Source organism: Emydura macquarii, unplaced genomic scaffold (genome assembly GCF_026122565.2).
Source record: "Emydura macquarii macquarii isolate MOO-44397 ecotype Brisbane River unplaced genomic scaffold, CSIRO-AGI_Emac_v2 contig_1451, whole genome shotgun sequence".
In the NCBI taxonomy this organism is placed as follows: Eukaryota; Metazoa; Chordata; order Testudines; family Chelidae; genus Emydura; species Emydura macquarii.
This window is the reverse complement of record NW_027131588.1, coordinates 10,347,044-10,363,517: the sequence shown is the minus strand read 5'-3', so window position 1 is coordinate 10,363,517 and position 16,474 is coordinate 10,347,044. Positions and strand designations below refer to the sequence as shown.

Here is a 16,474-nt window from a genome sequence, read left to right as displayed (position 1 = left end):
CTCTTTGGCTTTTCCATCTACCAGCCCAAATTGCACCTTTTTCCCCTCTCTCAACCCTTGCCTCACAGATATTTAAGAGTTCATTACATTTAGATTCTCTGGACATTTTCCATAGCAACTTTCACGCTTTGCCCATAAAATTAACTTGTCAAGCAGTAATAACAAAAAGAGCCAGGGGGGAAAAAACAAGCTTACCTGAGTATCACAACCCCCTGTCCACAGCTACACTAAAGTTCCATAAAATAAACAAATGAGAACTTGCTTTCTGGCTGGAGCGTGGTTAAGGCAAGGCTCCTATTGATATTGAACATACAAGATGGGACGTACCCGATGGAAACTATGCACAGTGGGCTCTTGCAGAGTGCTACTGACCTTCTTGGAACAGGCCAAGGGACTCCTACCAATTAAATTTTGTTTCCACCACCAAATAATCTCTTGCAGTGTGGAGAAAATGCACGCCATTGTGCACTTTAATATACTATACTCCTTTTCCCTCTCTCTCTCTCTCTCCACACACATCCTATAAGGGGCTTTCCTGGAATGGCAGCTAATTATTTGGAATGACAGCACTTGTGCATTAATCTTAAACCCTACCAGGGAGAAATTTTCTAATTACATTTTCAGAGAGTCTTGATAAGCAGTAGTTTACTCAGATTGTTCGGCGTGTGGGTTCCCTCCCCTTTGAGGTTAGTACTTTATTATGGCAAATTCAGCTACTAAAATACTTGATTCATTCATGAATAAAGAACATATAGCTCTAAATAATTTAAAGAAACCTTGTTCTGGGGATGTGGGATGAGAGGGGAGGGAACTCTTTTTGGCATGAAACCTTGATCCTGAGCTGGTACTACATTAGAAGGAGAAGTTTCTTTCTCCCACTAAAGGGCAAAATTAATGAAGGGTTAAAAATACAAACACACCCAAAAAAAGAAAAAAACCCACAAAGCTGTTACTTATCTACAGCAACAAGCACATGCAGCAGTTATCTTAATGTACACATAGCTTTGTGACATAAATTTGCCATGGTTGAGCAAAGTGGACCTTGGCACAGCTGTTCACATCACATCTGTCACGTTCAATGTATTATATTCAATTCACAGGACTATCTTATGTATGGCACCTGTCCATTAAAATGTTATTTTTGGCAAGTTCTGTCATCCAGGGGAAAACAAAACCAAGCAGGATTCACAACATCAGTTTTTATTCACAGGTACATTTTCATCGGCACTGCTGGGCTGCACATTTTTTGTGTTATGTTTATTCCCAGTGGCTTATTTACCCCCATTCATTTAATGCTCCAGCAGAGTAGTCTCACCCAGATAAATTACTTGCAATTAAACCTGAGTCTAATGAAAAGGGAGACTTTATATTCTCCTGTTATCATTATTACTGCTCTTGTAAGAGCTTTGATGGCTCAGGGGATTGTTAATTGGAGCTGGAGCCTTCAGCCGTAGGTCACTGATTTGAGTCCGGGAGTGTGAGGAAGAGGGCTGCTAGCGATTAAGCAGCGACCTGTGTGAGATGTGTTTTATGTTCTCGGGCCAGCTCCTAGTGGATAGATGTCTGTATCACATTGGCAGTCTTAATCCAGGAGCCAAAACTGAGTGGGTGTGCAAGTTGATCTACCATCTAATTACTTAAGTTGATCGTTTCAAGGCTCAGCACAGTGCCAGGGTGGTTGCGGAAGGGGTGAGCGTGTAAGTGCTTTGTCCCCTTCCACAGCATGTGATTTGGAAGAAGTGCTCTGGCTAGGGAAAGCATTTAAACAATGCTTTCTACCCATTTTTGAAGCAGACCCAAAGGGTATTTTCTGCACAGCGGCTGCAAACATGCCTTCTAGCCCTTCCAGCTGGAGTTGGCACGCGCAGAACTGCATTGTGGACATTGCAGCATGGACTGCCATACAGACCAGCCACCTGAGTCCAAGCCTGCCTGACGCCCTGATTCCAAATTTGGGTGGCTAGCCCATGCTACAATGTCCACATTGCTATATTTAGTAGGTTAGCTTGACCAGAGCTAGCGCAAGCATTTATCCAGCCTGGGAAGCGTAGTCCCAGAGGTGCTGTAGACATATGCTAGGAGTCCAGCACTAGAAGCTGGTACTTTCTATGTATAGAGATGACTTTATGGGCATCCCATGCACATTATAGGTGCCATCAGTTCTAAAGGTAGGCTGACTGGGCAAGATCTTCTGTGAGTAATGGAACATTAGGGCTGGTGTTTAATGTTCCACAAGACATGCAGAGATGATATATTGTGGGCGAAAGCCTTCACAAATCTTGCATACTAGCTTTGTAGCTATCAAAATTCACTCCCAATCTGCGAGCAGGGTGGAACGTTCCAGCACCTCATTGTCACTGCTTTCGCAAATGCTGCATCTCTGGGCCTCTTCTGTTGGGATTCTTGACTGCTGAATGTGTGTAGGTGCATAGGCAGTGGCATCTTCTAATAGTACGGCACGCCTCAGTGGCATGTTTTACCACTGCATGTGACCCACACACCTAATCTAGAAGGTGTAAGTACCCTTCCCTTTTGTTCCTCCTCTGGTCCAAAAATGACACACATTTCGCTAAGATGTTTAAAAAAAAAAAAAAAAAAAAAAGTCACCATTTTTGCTGTAAAAGCAGATTTTAAGCCAAAACATTCACTGGAGTGTCAATCTTTAAAGCATTCACGACAGCTGTATTTGAGACATCTTGCGCTAGGTTAAAATGTTATATGCCACGTGCACATGAGCATTGTATATTGTATCCGCTGTCCTCAAAGTACATATATCATTAATTAGATAGGGGCCAAGACCAAAACCTTAAGTCTACATTCCTTCAAATTTCATGATCTCTGGATTTCAGATCTAAATCTCTGGTTCTTGTGATTTTGGTTCAAGGTCAGATAGAATCATTGAACCATAGAATATTAGAGTTGGAAGGGACCTCAGGAGGTCACCTAGTCCAACCCCCTGCTCGAAGCAGGATTAACCTCAGCTGATAGGTTCCTATTTTATTGTTCTGGTTGACATGGCTGAAGTCTCATATGAATCACCTCACTATCTGCAAAGGACAGCTGATTTGGGGAAATTTTTCACTTTTCAAGATGGTAAGAATATTACAAGATCAGTAGGACTTCTTTGGGTTCCAAATGGAGCTTGATGTACCCTCCAGCAGGGAAAATGGGAGCACATATCTGGCTCACCCCTTTTCTTAAAGCAATGTACTCCTATTTAATGACTATATTGTGTTTTGTTTAATGTAATTCTAGAATGAGGGGGGAAAGCTATGGCAATTCCCCCACAAGAAAGTGAATAATCGTTCAAATGGGACGTAGTTGAAAATAGGCCCAATGTTCATTTTGATTAGTGAGTTTCTATGAGTTTAGAGGTACCTGAATCTTTCTTGAGGGTACACTTCAATACCTTAAATAGGTAAAGGAGTCACGTATATTCTATAATTTAAGACTAGGGATAGGAAGTGAACCTGTATATTTAATCATGCTCAGTGGGGAGAGCTTGGGGGGATGGACTAGATGACCTCTTGAAGTCTCTTCCAACCTTCTATGATTTTTATGTGAGGCTTTGTGGCGATGGCTTTTATTTTGCTCTCTGCCTCTGTTAGTTAGATATAGAAAACAAAAAGTGATACAAGTGAAAATTAATTAGGAATAGTACAAGTATATTCAGTAAAATCTGGATACTGTTACATGAACAACAGGTAGGCAGGTAAGATGCCTATCAATGTGTATTAAGGAGTAGCAAAATATCACAATCAAAGTAAGCTTGGTTACTTTGCACTTTACTCAGCTCTAGAAAAGAAACAATGTTTAAATGAATACATTTGTATTTGGGCAGTGTGGTGTGGAGATCCCCAAACACAAAATTACACAGTCAAATTAAAGCAAAGAAATAAATTAACATATATCAAAGTTTAGCATATTAAAAAAAATTCCAACGCTCAGTCAGTGAGGAAAAAGCACATCTGAGCTATTTTTATGAGCTATTAAAATTCTATAGTATGTACAGCTTTGATGCAGTCATGTCAGATACAGAACAAGTGCTGTCAGGATTCTATTCAATTATTTTTTCAAAGCTTTCAAATTGAATTTCTGACTGGATCTGAAAACCTTTAATCATGTACATCTAATCTACAACAGTTTAGTACCAGAGGTAAAAATATGGAATTATTGTGCAAAACTAACCGAAGAAGCTCCTGCTATGGTATCCGTTATCTACTATCCAAAAGTCATCACCTACTGGGTTCTCTACAACTCCATTCCAGCATATATCCCAAATCATATTTAACTTTCTGGTGTGTGTGTGTGTGTGTTACAGGTTCCCCTGTATGTGTGAACAGAATATGAGTCTGTTACAACCTCAGCTAGACAGATTTTGGCTCTCCAGAATATGTTTTTAGTTCTGGAGACCCTGGGCTCCAGCCTTATTGTGTCAGCCATATCACATGTTTAATTCCTTCCTCTCACTTTGCTCTGCCAGCAATCCCAGTCTGGACTCACAGGCGCTATTTGTTTACTTGCTATGTTAGGTGTGGAATGGTCTCCCTATCTCAATTCACCAATCTATCATCATCTCCTCATTCATAGCCTTCCTGAAATCTCAGCTAGATAAAATGTTTGTAGAGGATATAGAATTGTGTGCTGTGGCACTTACAAAGGCATTTTGGCATGAATTTGGGATAGTCCATTATTCAAAAATGCCAATGAAACCTTTGTATTACACCACCATGTACACAACTCTCCACTTAGTCACAAATTGCTTCCACTCATTGGAAAAACTTGGCAACAGCTGCCCTGTTTTTGTGGCTGCTGATACCAATGACACCTCAGCTTGGTTCCACCTTGATCAAACAGCAGGATCTAGGAGTTGGGGTGGGGGCACAAAATCTAGCACAGATCTTTCTGCCCCTTCCCCGGGTGGAACTAGAATGGACAGTTTCCTGGCCAGTTCCATTCCAGCCTGACCTGCTGTCTGAGTTTGTATGTGTAAAGCATCTGAGATGTGTAACAGGCTAGGTATTGTTACGTTGTGACCTATCTTCTCTCTGCAAGAAAAATTGTCAAACATGGCTGCCATAGAACTTCTAGTTGAACTGGGAGTGGATTTTATCAGCTAGTCATATGAAAGTCTCAGTCCCTCAAAAGTGGACACAGAGCAAAATTCTGAGGATGTGAAAACTGGCTTCATAACCATGGTAAATGGCTTGGATGTTTGCATTTAAAACAAGCTATTTTTCATCTGTTTGACAACGGGCTCAAGTAGAAAGTTAGAGGAGAACTAGTACCATTGTCTTCCAAAACAAAAACATTTCTAGGAAGCTGAGCCATTGTTTTGCCTTGAGAGGCAAAGCTGCCCTCTTTTGATATTATTTATTGACAGCAAAGAGAATAAAACTGTACAGGAAGAAAGAAATCACAGTTGTCCTACTGAAACAAGAAAAAGGAGTGTGTCTTATTTGGTTTCTGTCCACTCCTCCTCCTATACTGATGACAAAGAGTACTGCATTTTGTATCTTAAGCTGAGGCTAGATAGATGGACTCAGTTTTGCTTTATCATTCTTATTTACATTACAGTAGCGCCTAGAAGTACCAACAAACATCAGGGCCCCACAGGTCCTGGGTGTTGTGCAAATGTGTTCTAAAGAGTGTATAATCTCTACAGACATTGGGTATAAGACAGGGCAGTATTGTTATCCTCATTTGATAAATGGGAACTGAAGCACAGAGAGAGGAAGTGACTTGCCCAAGGTTACACAGTAAGACTTTGGCGTAGATAGAAACTGAACCTAGATCTTCTGAGCCCCAGTCAGTGCCTTATGATAATATTCAAAGACACAGAACTACCCTTTCTCTCTGAACTGCTTGAACTGACCCTCATAATTTGGAATCATCTACCACTCTGTCTTTATGGGTAACTGTCATTGAAATCAGTGGGGTTTTCTTGTGCTGATAGAGCAAAATATATGGCTTTGGATGGAATTGTACTGGGCAACTGGGTCCCTGCTAACTGCAGCTTTTAAATTGCTCTGGGGTTTTTAAAAATGAAAAACACAATTGAATCCATTATACAAGTCTTCAATGTCAGTGAATAAAGGGTTAATGAAAAGGTTAGGTGGGTCAAATTAAATTCCTAGATCTGAACACCCCTGCAATTTGGAAAATTTGGATCTAGATTCAGAGCCAATGTGTGCCAAGATTCATTCAGCACAAGAGATGGAAGGAGGGTAAAAGCAGAAGGGATCTGATTAGTTAATTTTTTTATGATGCATCTGTGCCAGCCCCCATCCTGGGGAAGGACAGAGCAGCACAGGAGCTGCTCTGAGTTCTGCCAGTTAGCATCCGTCTCTATGGAGCCATAAAACAGCAGGGGTTAGTACTCTAGCACTACTCCCTGCCCACCCAGGGCCAAGTCATGGTAAGTGGCACAAGCAAGAGTACACCAACTCTGTCACTAAGAGTTCCCCTGCATCGGGGTATTTAGCTAACCAGATCCAGCTGCTGTCCAATCCCTTTGTGCTGCCAGAGTGAACAAAGGAGCTGGAAGATGATAAACAACTCAGACTTCAAACTTCCTGGCTGGCCCATAAATCTATACAAGATTGAACTATAACTGAGGATCACCACATCCCCAAAGTTTGGAGCTGGAGTAATATTCAAATTTTTCCAGCTCAGACCTCTCTTTCATACGTAGAAATGCATTAGGTAGCAGAGTTTTTACTATCTACATATTGCTAAGAAGAATACTGAAGCACTCGCTTATTTTTTAAAATCTTCTTTAGTATTTACAGTAAACTATATTTATGAGCAACTCATTCAGACCTTAAAATTCTACAGTGTCCATAAATATGGTAATTTTAGCATTTGCCACTTCTTTTCCTCCCAGAAGTGATGCTCTCAGCAGGCCCACCACTTCTGACATTTTCTTTCATTTTACAGAGATAAGTAGCAACCTGGAAGCAACTTCCCCCAGTCCCCATCCCATTAGCATTCATAATATTAATTGCCAAAAATTACCAGCTGCAAGAAGTTTTATCTAACAAAGCTGCTCTGTGGCTTTCTCAAGACAATTTAATAGCATTTATGTCCCAAGCAAACACTTAAGTATGTAAATAGGATGAAGCCCACAGTATAATTAATATTTAAAAAGTAAAATGTCAGGCTCAGCTAAGCAGTTTTTCAACATCCATCTTCCCCTCCCCCCTGCCCTTAAATCACAAGTTCCTCATAGAAATGTGTTTTGGGACTTAACTGAGCAAGTTACAATGGATAGAGCTAAGTGTTTTACTGTAAAGTGCCCACAGTTCCCCAGTTTGGTAGAAGCTGGATCTAGGGTTGAGGGGGAAAAAAAGACATTTAACTGAAACTACCAGACATTTATGTATAATATTTTAAAAAGGAATAACATATATATACATACATAAATCAGGACAAAAGAAACATGTTACTAGATGCCGGGAATAGCAAAGGGCCAATTGATTAATTGGATGCCAATACAAAACTATATTTTGTATTCTTCTGGAATCTATGAAAAATCAAATGGTTTCTATTTCCTTAACAATCTTACACATATAGCTGCTCCACATGTCAGTCACTTTTTTTCCCCAGTGAAGAAAATCTTACTCAGGTCAAGAAGGTCCTAGATTTCAAAAAGTGATTTATAAATACTTTTTACATATCGGGTCCCCTCCTGCCCACCGTTAAGTACATGGATAAGTTTACTTGTGTCGGAAGTAGTTGCACTGAATTTAGTGAAACAACTCATGTATAAAGTTGTTATATACATTGGTGTTTGTGTGACCAGGACCAGCTCTTGCGGGCAGGCCCCATTCTTTTGTTCTGTGTTTATACAGCACTTAGCTTAATGATGTCCTAATATCGTAAAAATAGCCCCGTAGACAGTGGTTGGTGGGTGTCAAACCCTGAGCTCCAGTCTGAACCATGGCTTCCAAACACGGTCTACACAGCGATTTTTTAGATGGCTAGCATGAACTCCACAGTCAAAGCTTATCGGGGTGTGTAGATGTACCTGTAGGTGCTGCAGCAGTACAAATATAAATATATTATCACTGTCCCCCTGAGGATTTCAATTGTTAACAACTTAAACCTTACAACATTCTACCAAGGAAGGGAAATAGAATCAATCTCATTTTATAGATGAGGAAAATGAGGCACGGGAGCTTAATAGACCTGCTCAAAGTCATAAATAAAGTGACAAGTTCTGTACCAGAACCTGCAAATGAACGTACTTCTTCTGACTCTCAGTTCTGGGCTTCAGCCATAGGAGTATCCTTCCCCTCAAAAGTCTGACAAAAAAAATAAATTTCCATGACCTCATAATGAATTCCAAGGCTACACTAACCTGAATGCACTTCTGTTTTGCTTTCCAGTGCTATATTAAAGATATGATTTACCTGAAAGTTCAATGTATATATGAGAGTGTTGCAGAGTCTTAGTTCTCTTGAGCATTTTGACTGTCTAAAGAAGCCAAAGAAAGAAGACTATAGAAGTTGGCATAGTGAAAATGTGATAAGAAACAAGTGTTTGATTCCTTCAGTATGCCTTTGGGTAAATGACCAGTCTCACTTACAAGTATCAGAAATATGTTTCTGGGAAAAAAACAAAAACAAAACAAAGCCATTTTCTGTAAAGAAGGAAAACAGACAAAAACAAAAAGACTCGAACAGACTAGCAATAAAGAGGGAAAGAGATTGTTGTCTGCTAATTAGAACATACTGAGAGTCGGAACCCTAATATTTTTTCATCCCTACCAATGGTTAGCTGTGTGACTGTGACACTTAACCTCTCTGCACCTCAGTTTATCAATGGTAAAAATAGGTACAATTACTGTAAACATTTAGAGTGTGATAGAACCTAAAAGCCACAGTCAGGCTGAGCCCCACAGTGCTAGGTGCTGTACAAACAAACATAGAAAGGCACATTTAGCTCCTTCTCCTTCTCCTACATGCTCATGTCCACACACTCCATGCATAATTTTTGTGCTGACTTGACTTTCTGAACCCTGGAAAAGCATAATTTCTGCTATCATGTTGTGATCATGCAGAATTTCTGAACTATATAATGTGATATAATAATGCAGTTAGCCTTAGGGAGCTGGGTTGAAAGTACGAACAGATAGGTATTTTCATTGACACACATTCACTCAGCTTAAACTTTCCCCAAAATGTTCACCTTCAGGCAATGAACAAATATGTCATTAAAAAAAAAAAAAAAAAGATTTGAGTGACTTCAGAAAGTCAGGTCATATTGGAAAGGGTTTTGCAGAGCAGTCACTACACACACCTGCTATAAGCCTGAAAATATTTACAAATTTTAAAGTTCAGTATTAAAAATAAAAAGCCTTAAATGGCTTCAGGGCTTCAAACTGGGCTGGCCTTCTAAATAAGGGATATGTACTATATGTCACAGCCATATATAGGGTAATATTATGTGTGTTGAAAAAGTAAGAGATTTCTTTTGGACACTACGGCTTGTAGCTGTAATAACATGATATAATTAATATCTCGTGATAGAAATTCAGTTAAATTAACATTTACAGAGTCACCATTGTTGTTCTTGTGAAGCAGTATAGGTGGAAGAGAGGACGGATTTCCCAGTGGTTAGGGCACTAACCTAGGACTTAGAGATAGGAATTTAACTCTCCACTCTGGCTCAGACTTCCTGCATAACCTTGGGCTAGTCTCACATTCTTCAGTTCCCTTTCTGTATAATGGAGTTAATAAGTCTTCTATACCTCACAGGGAGCTGTGAGGATGAATACATAAAAGATTGAGGCACTCATACGTCCCTCATTACAATAGTATATAAGTACATTAACTTTAATGTGGGACACTAAATATCAATAATGGGGCAGTCCCTTAAAAAAAAGGGACCATTGAGAAACATACAGTGCATGGTCTTGCCTTCAGGTACTTAGGAAACATCCATGAATGTTCTATTAGTTATATCCTCTCAAGAGAGCATTTGTTTACAATGATGGCATACCTATGAAATGCAAGTCTGTTTTGTTTGTTCCTTGAAATAGCTTCCACAGGTAACAAAGTAATATTATTTCAGCAGGTTTTCTATTGTTCTCCACTCTCTGAATTAACAACAGCAGAGAGTTTGGGAACATTTGTTTGATGGAATGGAGACAGCTAGTGCTGATAAATGGTTTTGTTTCTAAACTATGTGGGTGGCTTTTGTGCTTATTTTATTGTATGTATGATTTCCACCCCTGTAGATATTTGCAAGTCAGTAGGACCATTAGCAAATTACAGATACTGTGTAATTTTAGGTACAGTGTGGGCACATTATCAATTTCATACATTATGGGTCAGATCCTTAGCTGGTACGAATCAGGGTCAGTCAATTTACAGCAGCTGAGTATCTGGCACTTGCTCTTAATTTGTGAAGTACCTTCCCTGTATGTATTGCACTGCCTTCGCAATAATTCTCACAGGATGCTTACTACAGTGAGGCGAAGCATGAATAGCTGCATATAAAAGAGTTTGCTTTAGCTCCACAGTATACTGGCTTAAAAAGAGAGTCTGGCACATGACCTTCAATAATTTATGAAGTGTCTTCACAGGCACCAGAAATAATTAAAATATGGTACCAAAAGGCAGTGTTTATACTTTAAAAATGTACAATGTGTGCCAGAAGTGGGTGAAGGTGAGTCAGTGATGAAAAAGGTTTAACTAGAAACACAGACAGGAGCAAACTGCGTTTCAGCACCACTGCAGATACCTGTGTTGAGCCTTGCTGGAGATGATGAGAAGGGATTTTTCCTCAAGGAGTCAGTCTTTTTGCAAGGTATGTGAAATGATAAAGTAAGAGGTGGTAACTTGGGAAGTGTTCTGTATGTCCAACTCAGTTTTTCAGTATATTGAGATTGTTTCTTTATCATTCCAAACTCCTGCCCTTTGGTATTATAAACAAAAGTGTGTCACTTAATTGTTAATGAACTGAGTGAATATACTGAAAAAAGATGTTTTGAAAGCTCAAGGACCTTTCTATCATAAAGAATGTTAAACAAGGTGAACCAGAGAGAAGGAACTAGGAGAAAGAAGAGTGCTATTGCCCTGTAATCACAGATACCCTAGTTCAGATTTAATTGACCAAATAGAATGAAAAATATGCAAAGTAAATACATGCACAAAAATGAGCACTGGAAGAGTTGTGTTTAATGTGCACCCTAGTGTTCTCCAGCACCCCCACATACAGAGCATACATAGAATGGGAGGAACGGTGGTCTTGTGGTCAAGGGATTAGACTGGAATCAGGAGAACTGGGTTCAATCCATGACTCTGCCTCAGACACCCCATGTGGTCTAGGGGAAAATAGACATCTCAGTGCCTGAGTTTCTCGTCTGTGAAACAGGGATAACAATTCTTCCCTTCTATTTAGTTCTTTCGTTCTTTTAAAACAAACAAACAACCTGTGTGTGTGTTCCTAACACAAATGGGCTCTGATCTTGTTTGAAGCCTGTAGGTACACCTGTAATATGAGTAACAAAAATAGTAATAGTCAGTGAGAGAAAGGGTGAGCTCGGGATGCATAGCATGCTTCTGTTTGCCAAAGCATAGCAATAACTAGTGTAAATCTGGCTGGAGATGAGGTGGGACTCAAACCAATGTGGTTCATGGCCTACGATAAATACCTCAGGTTCTCTTCCCCAGAACAGCAGACTGCAAAGCAGTCCTCAGCATCATTACTAAGCCTGAATGCACAGGATGCAAGTAACTCATAGACTCTATGGTCAGAAAAGACCACTATAATCATCTAATCTGACCTCCTGCACAACGCAGGCCACAGAACCTCACCCGGCCACTCTTGTGATAGACAGCTGACCCATGACTGAGTTACTAATGTCCTCAAATCATGGCACTGAAAAAAGAGGCAGTGTTTGGAAAAAATTACTCCCCACAATGCTAAAGTCATAGTTACAGGGCTAGTTGCACATCTATCCCCTTTCTGGTCTCTCCGAATGTATCCCTTCCTGGACTGTCCTGGGCTACTGTGCCCTTTGGATCCATGTGATTACTCACTAGGTCATACTGGGCTCAGGGACCTGTGGGTCTTCCTTTCGGGAGTCTGTGATCAGACAAACTTCTTAAAGCAAAGCAGTGTTTAATCTCAACGGTAGGAGTCAAGCATGAAGATAAAAAGGATTTTCAAACAATGAACAGTCTGTATGCATATTTATTTTACCCAGAAGATTATCGCCACCTGATGGAAACCTAGGCAGGTTTAACTTCTGCAGACACCCCAGCAGGCGTCGTGCATGTCAGGCTTTCCTGGGAACAGCAGTCAAACAACTGCCTCCTGCCTTCAGAGAATGAGTCACTTTTCATCCAGCCAGAGTTCTTTGTTTTCTCAGATTCCAGGCTTTTTAGCCTTGTCGTCAGAAGCCAGTTTGGTAGGCTCAGTGGAAGGTTGAGCCAATCTCCTCAGGGCCAGCTGCTCTCCCTTGTCCTGTAAAAATACCCCAAGGATTTTCTGGGGAAAGTGGGTGCATTATCTGGAGTTATTGTTTTGTCCGCCTGCTTGTTTCCCCCAAAGCCCTGCTGATTTAACCTAGGATAGTCTTATAATAAACATCCCCCTAACTACTGACACTTATTCCTAAATTATTAGATCAGCTCCACATCCATCACACTTACTGCAAAGAGTGAATCTTTGTAACAATCTCTAACAATCTCTCACACATTGATATAATGCCTTTCAGACCGAAGGATCCCAAGTCACGTTAGGCCCCAATTCTGTAATGGCTGACACACGGTTAACTTTAATTCTGTGAATAGTCCTAAAGACTTTAATGGGAGGACTTCATACATGACCCAGTCATGTTCATAAATCATTGCAGGAAAGGTCATTGGAGCACCATAAGCAAACAATAGTAGAGGTCACTTCATCCACGAGTGACATCCAGTCATCTCTGGAAAGAAATACAAATATCTGTTTAACTACACAAAACAGTACTATGCAACAGTTTAGGATAAGGAAGTGAAGAATACCTTATCCAGTGGAAATTATAGTTACCCAGATTGGAACCTAACCAGCCAGATGTGAACACTCAGGGAGTGAGTGAGATGGAATTATTGTTAACGATAATTTATATTAATATAACACCTAAAATTCACAGTTACAATCACATTCCCATTGTGCTAAGTGCTGCACATAGTGTTAGGTGATCCACAAAAGGTTTGGGGGGGCAGGAGGTTGGTTCGGTTCGGACAAGTATCCAAAATTTCCGATGTTACTTTGAAGCTCTTCCTTTCTTCTTCAAAACTCTGGTTTGAAAGTCAGGCTAGAATTCTCTTGGGGACCAAATTCCTGATCATGGCTTTGTGTGAAATACTTCAGCATAGTATTTTCCATAAAGGAGCTGTTGCTGCCACTCTGCTTCAGTCTGAGTTGCACAACCAATGGCAGTGCTCAGGTGAATAATCCTTACTTACTCTGAACCTAAAGTTATTGTGCCTGATTCTGTATTATCTAGTTTGTGTATATAGCATTATCAGACAATGTTGTGCTGTCCAGCAAGGGAACTACAACACAGTAAGTCCATTCCCCAAAGAGCTTATATTTTAAAGGATCCACAACTGCAAATAAAGTCAGTGGGAGCTTCAAGTGCTCCGCTGGAATGTTTAATGGAATAGGTATAGTTTTAGGTTTTTCAAGGTATTTTGTAATTTTTATTCCAGCCCTGGTCAAAACCTCGTGATGTGGAGGCATGCATAAAAAATAAACAATGGTTCTCTCTTTTTAAGGTTCAAGTTTTGTTTGAATTTGGAGCAAAGTTTCAGGTTGGCTCTTCTTTTCCCTCAATGGGTTCATCTAACCCTACAATCTATATGGATAGGTATGTTTAAGTTTTGCATTAGAGAATTAGTATTTTATGCCAACTGCTCTCTTCTCCATATGTTCCTTTACATAGCTGGGGACACCTGCAACATGTAGTAGACTCATTGTCCCATTGCAAGCTGAATAATCCACATTCAAGAATACGCATCTACTTGCTTGGAAAGGAGTAAACAAAGTGGCATTCAGAGCAAGTAACATCCCTAAAAGAGAAAATCTGTGTAATTGCTGCATAATTAATTCCTGGTTAGGGCCCTAAATCAACATCTATGAAAGTGACAGATTAATTGCATGACGACTATAATACAGGGGTAGAAACTTCAATGTCTTCTGAATTGAGAAGCAGGCTGTGTACGTGTTTGCCAAAAACTGATATTCTGTTGATAATGGGGTGTGGTCAATTTATTTATGTCTTATAGCATTGTGTAATATTGTTATGGTGCACTGGCAGACAGCTGCCACACTACACTTCAGAGGTGGCTGCATTTCATTAACTAATTTCCATATAAAGGACCAATTTCTGCCCTCTATTTCTTCCATGCAATCCCGTTAAATTCAGTGATTTCACACGGCTGTACATGCGGGTAATTTGGATCAAAGTCTGAAAAGCTTTGAAATAATTCTTGATAATGTGAAATTAGTGTCCATTTATTGTTTGCATATGCATGATGCACAATGCATGGACCTAGAATTTCTTTTCCATTTTGAGAATATTACTGTCCAAAAGCTACCTCCTTATGCTATGAAAAAAAATCTTCCTTTCACTTTACAGCTAGGGTAACCAAACATCTTGACTTACTCAATTTTAAGAATTTAATTTTGAAAATACTTTAAAACTTCCCAATGGGATGAGATAGTTGAAATATCCAAATGGAAAGTACTTGATTCTTACTTCACTGGCTATCACTTCTCTGTCAGTGTCACCTATATACCTGTGCTTCCACAAAGGGAGGAATCTGCATCAGACATTCAGTCATAAGCAGACTGTCAGTGAAGTTAATTATGATTTAGCATTAAATATTTTTAGGGGATTCCAGCCAAGCTGCTGAAACACGGATGGCTACTGGAGCTGAATCAGTCAACTTGCTGATAGGGCTGACCCATGATTTGCAGCCTACTGATAAATCAGTGCATCTCTTAGCATTAGTGCCTACACAAAGCCTGATTTTTCTACCTGCAGTCTTGCCCTATGGTACAAAATCACAGTCTCACACACACATAATGTAAAGCACACCTAGAACTCAGTTGTTGCAGCTTTTATCAGCAAACAGTTTAGGTCACTCTCAGACTGAGAAGGAACACCAAGCACATAAGCAGGTATCCTCAGTTTAGAAAAGGCTGGCTGACAAGCAAGAGATGAAAACTGAATTATTAGAGAACAGAGAAGGCAAATAAGATTTGCATAAAGAAAGGAAAATGTCTTCTGATCCAAGGAAAATTCTAAATCAGAAGATGGAGTGGTGCTAGAAAGAGTGTGAACACACTCCTCTAACATCAGGAACCAAATTTTCTCCACTAATGGATGAGCAATTCCCATTAACTTTAATGGGAGTTACTCCTATCCTAGGGGCTGTAATTCAGCTCGAGACTGGAAGAGAAAAAAGCACATAAGAGAAACAAAGAAGGAAAGCCATCTTTCACACTCACATACAACTGAAAGATAGATCATTTAAAGAGCCAGGTAAACTTCATAGTCAGCAAATAGCAAAAGGAGATGAAAGACCAAACAAAAACACAATCCTAGCACAAAGGCAAAATAACTTAGAGCAAAAACCAGAGAAAAACCATAGGAAATACATTTAAAAGAGTAAATAAGGAAAAAACTCTCTACAATAGGAAGATAGAGACCAACACTATGACCTGTCTACATTATGGCCAGATCCTCAGTTGGTGAAAACGTGCGTTGACTTCAGTGGGACTAGGCTGTTTTACACCAGCTGAAACTATCATTCTAACTGTGCCAATGCAAAGTTAGGCACCATCTTGTTCTTGCATGCCTTTTGTGGTTTGTGGTGTCTGTGGGCAACATGAATATAGAAGTACATTAGGGGATTCTGTTAAAGCTTACTGTATTTCATCAGAATGAAAAATAAAGGAAAAAATTAAGACAAAGCTCAAGATAAAAAAAAACAAAAACAGGAAAGAGAATGAGAGAGACAACTAGACATGAAAGTTTAAGGAAGGAGGAAAGCAAAAATCTCTCTAAAACTAGGAAAGAAAAGGGGGAGGGGGAAATCCCATCAGAAAGAGATAAATTATTTCTCTTTGCCTTTGTGATGTTTAATTTTCTGATACTGAACTTCTACCATTTGAGGATTTTTAGAGAGCCTTTATAGCAACTTTTTGTTCCTTTCCAGTTGCATCACTATTTTATTTTTGAGGATACACGTTCAAACCATTCAGAATTTGAAGTTAGGGCAGAATGTGCCAGCCAGTATATTAAGCAGAGTTCAGCAAAGAAAGCATGTTATATACCATGGGATCTGCATTGGCTGCAGATTGGTTACTTATGAAGTTTAAGGTGGAGTCTTTTACCTATAGAATCAAACCCCAAATGGCTAGGGTTTTGATGACCTCTTTCTCTTTGTTATACTACAAAATGTATTTT

The 16,474-nt window shown here is 39.7% G+C and overlaps 1 long non-coding RNA gene across 1 annotated transcript in view; it reads right to left on the bottom strand.

The window, feature by feature from the left end:
- Positions 1-12,131: 12,131 nt before the first annotated feature.
- Positions 12,132-16,474, bottom strand: part of LOC137156543 (uncharacterized) — a 250,072-nt gene continuing 245,729 nt past the window's right edge. The window contains exon 4 of the long non-coding RNA XR_010920790.1: positions 12,132-12,501. This is a non-coding gene — a long non-coding RNA (uncharacterized lncRNA). The remainder of the gene's footprint in view (positions 12,502-16,474) is intronic.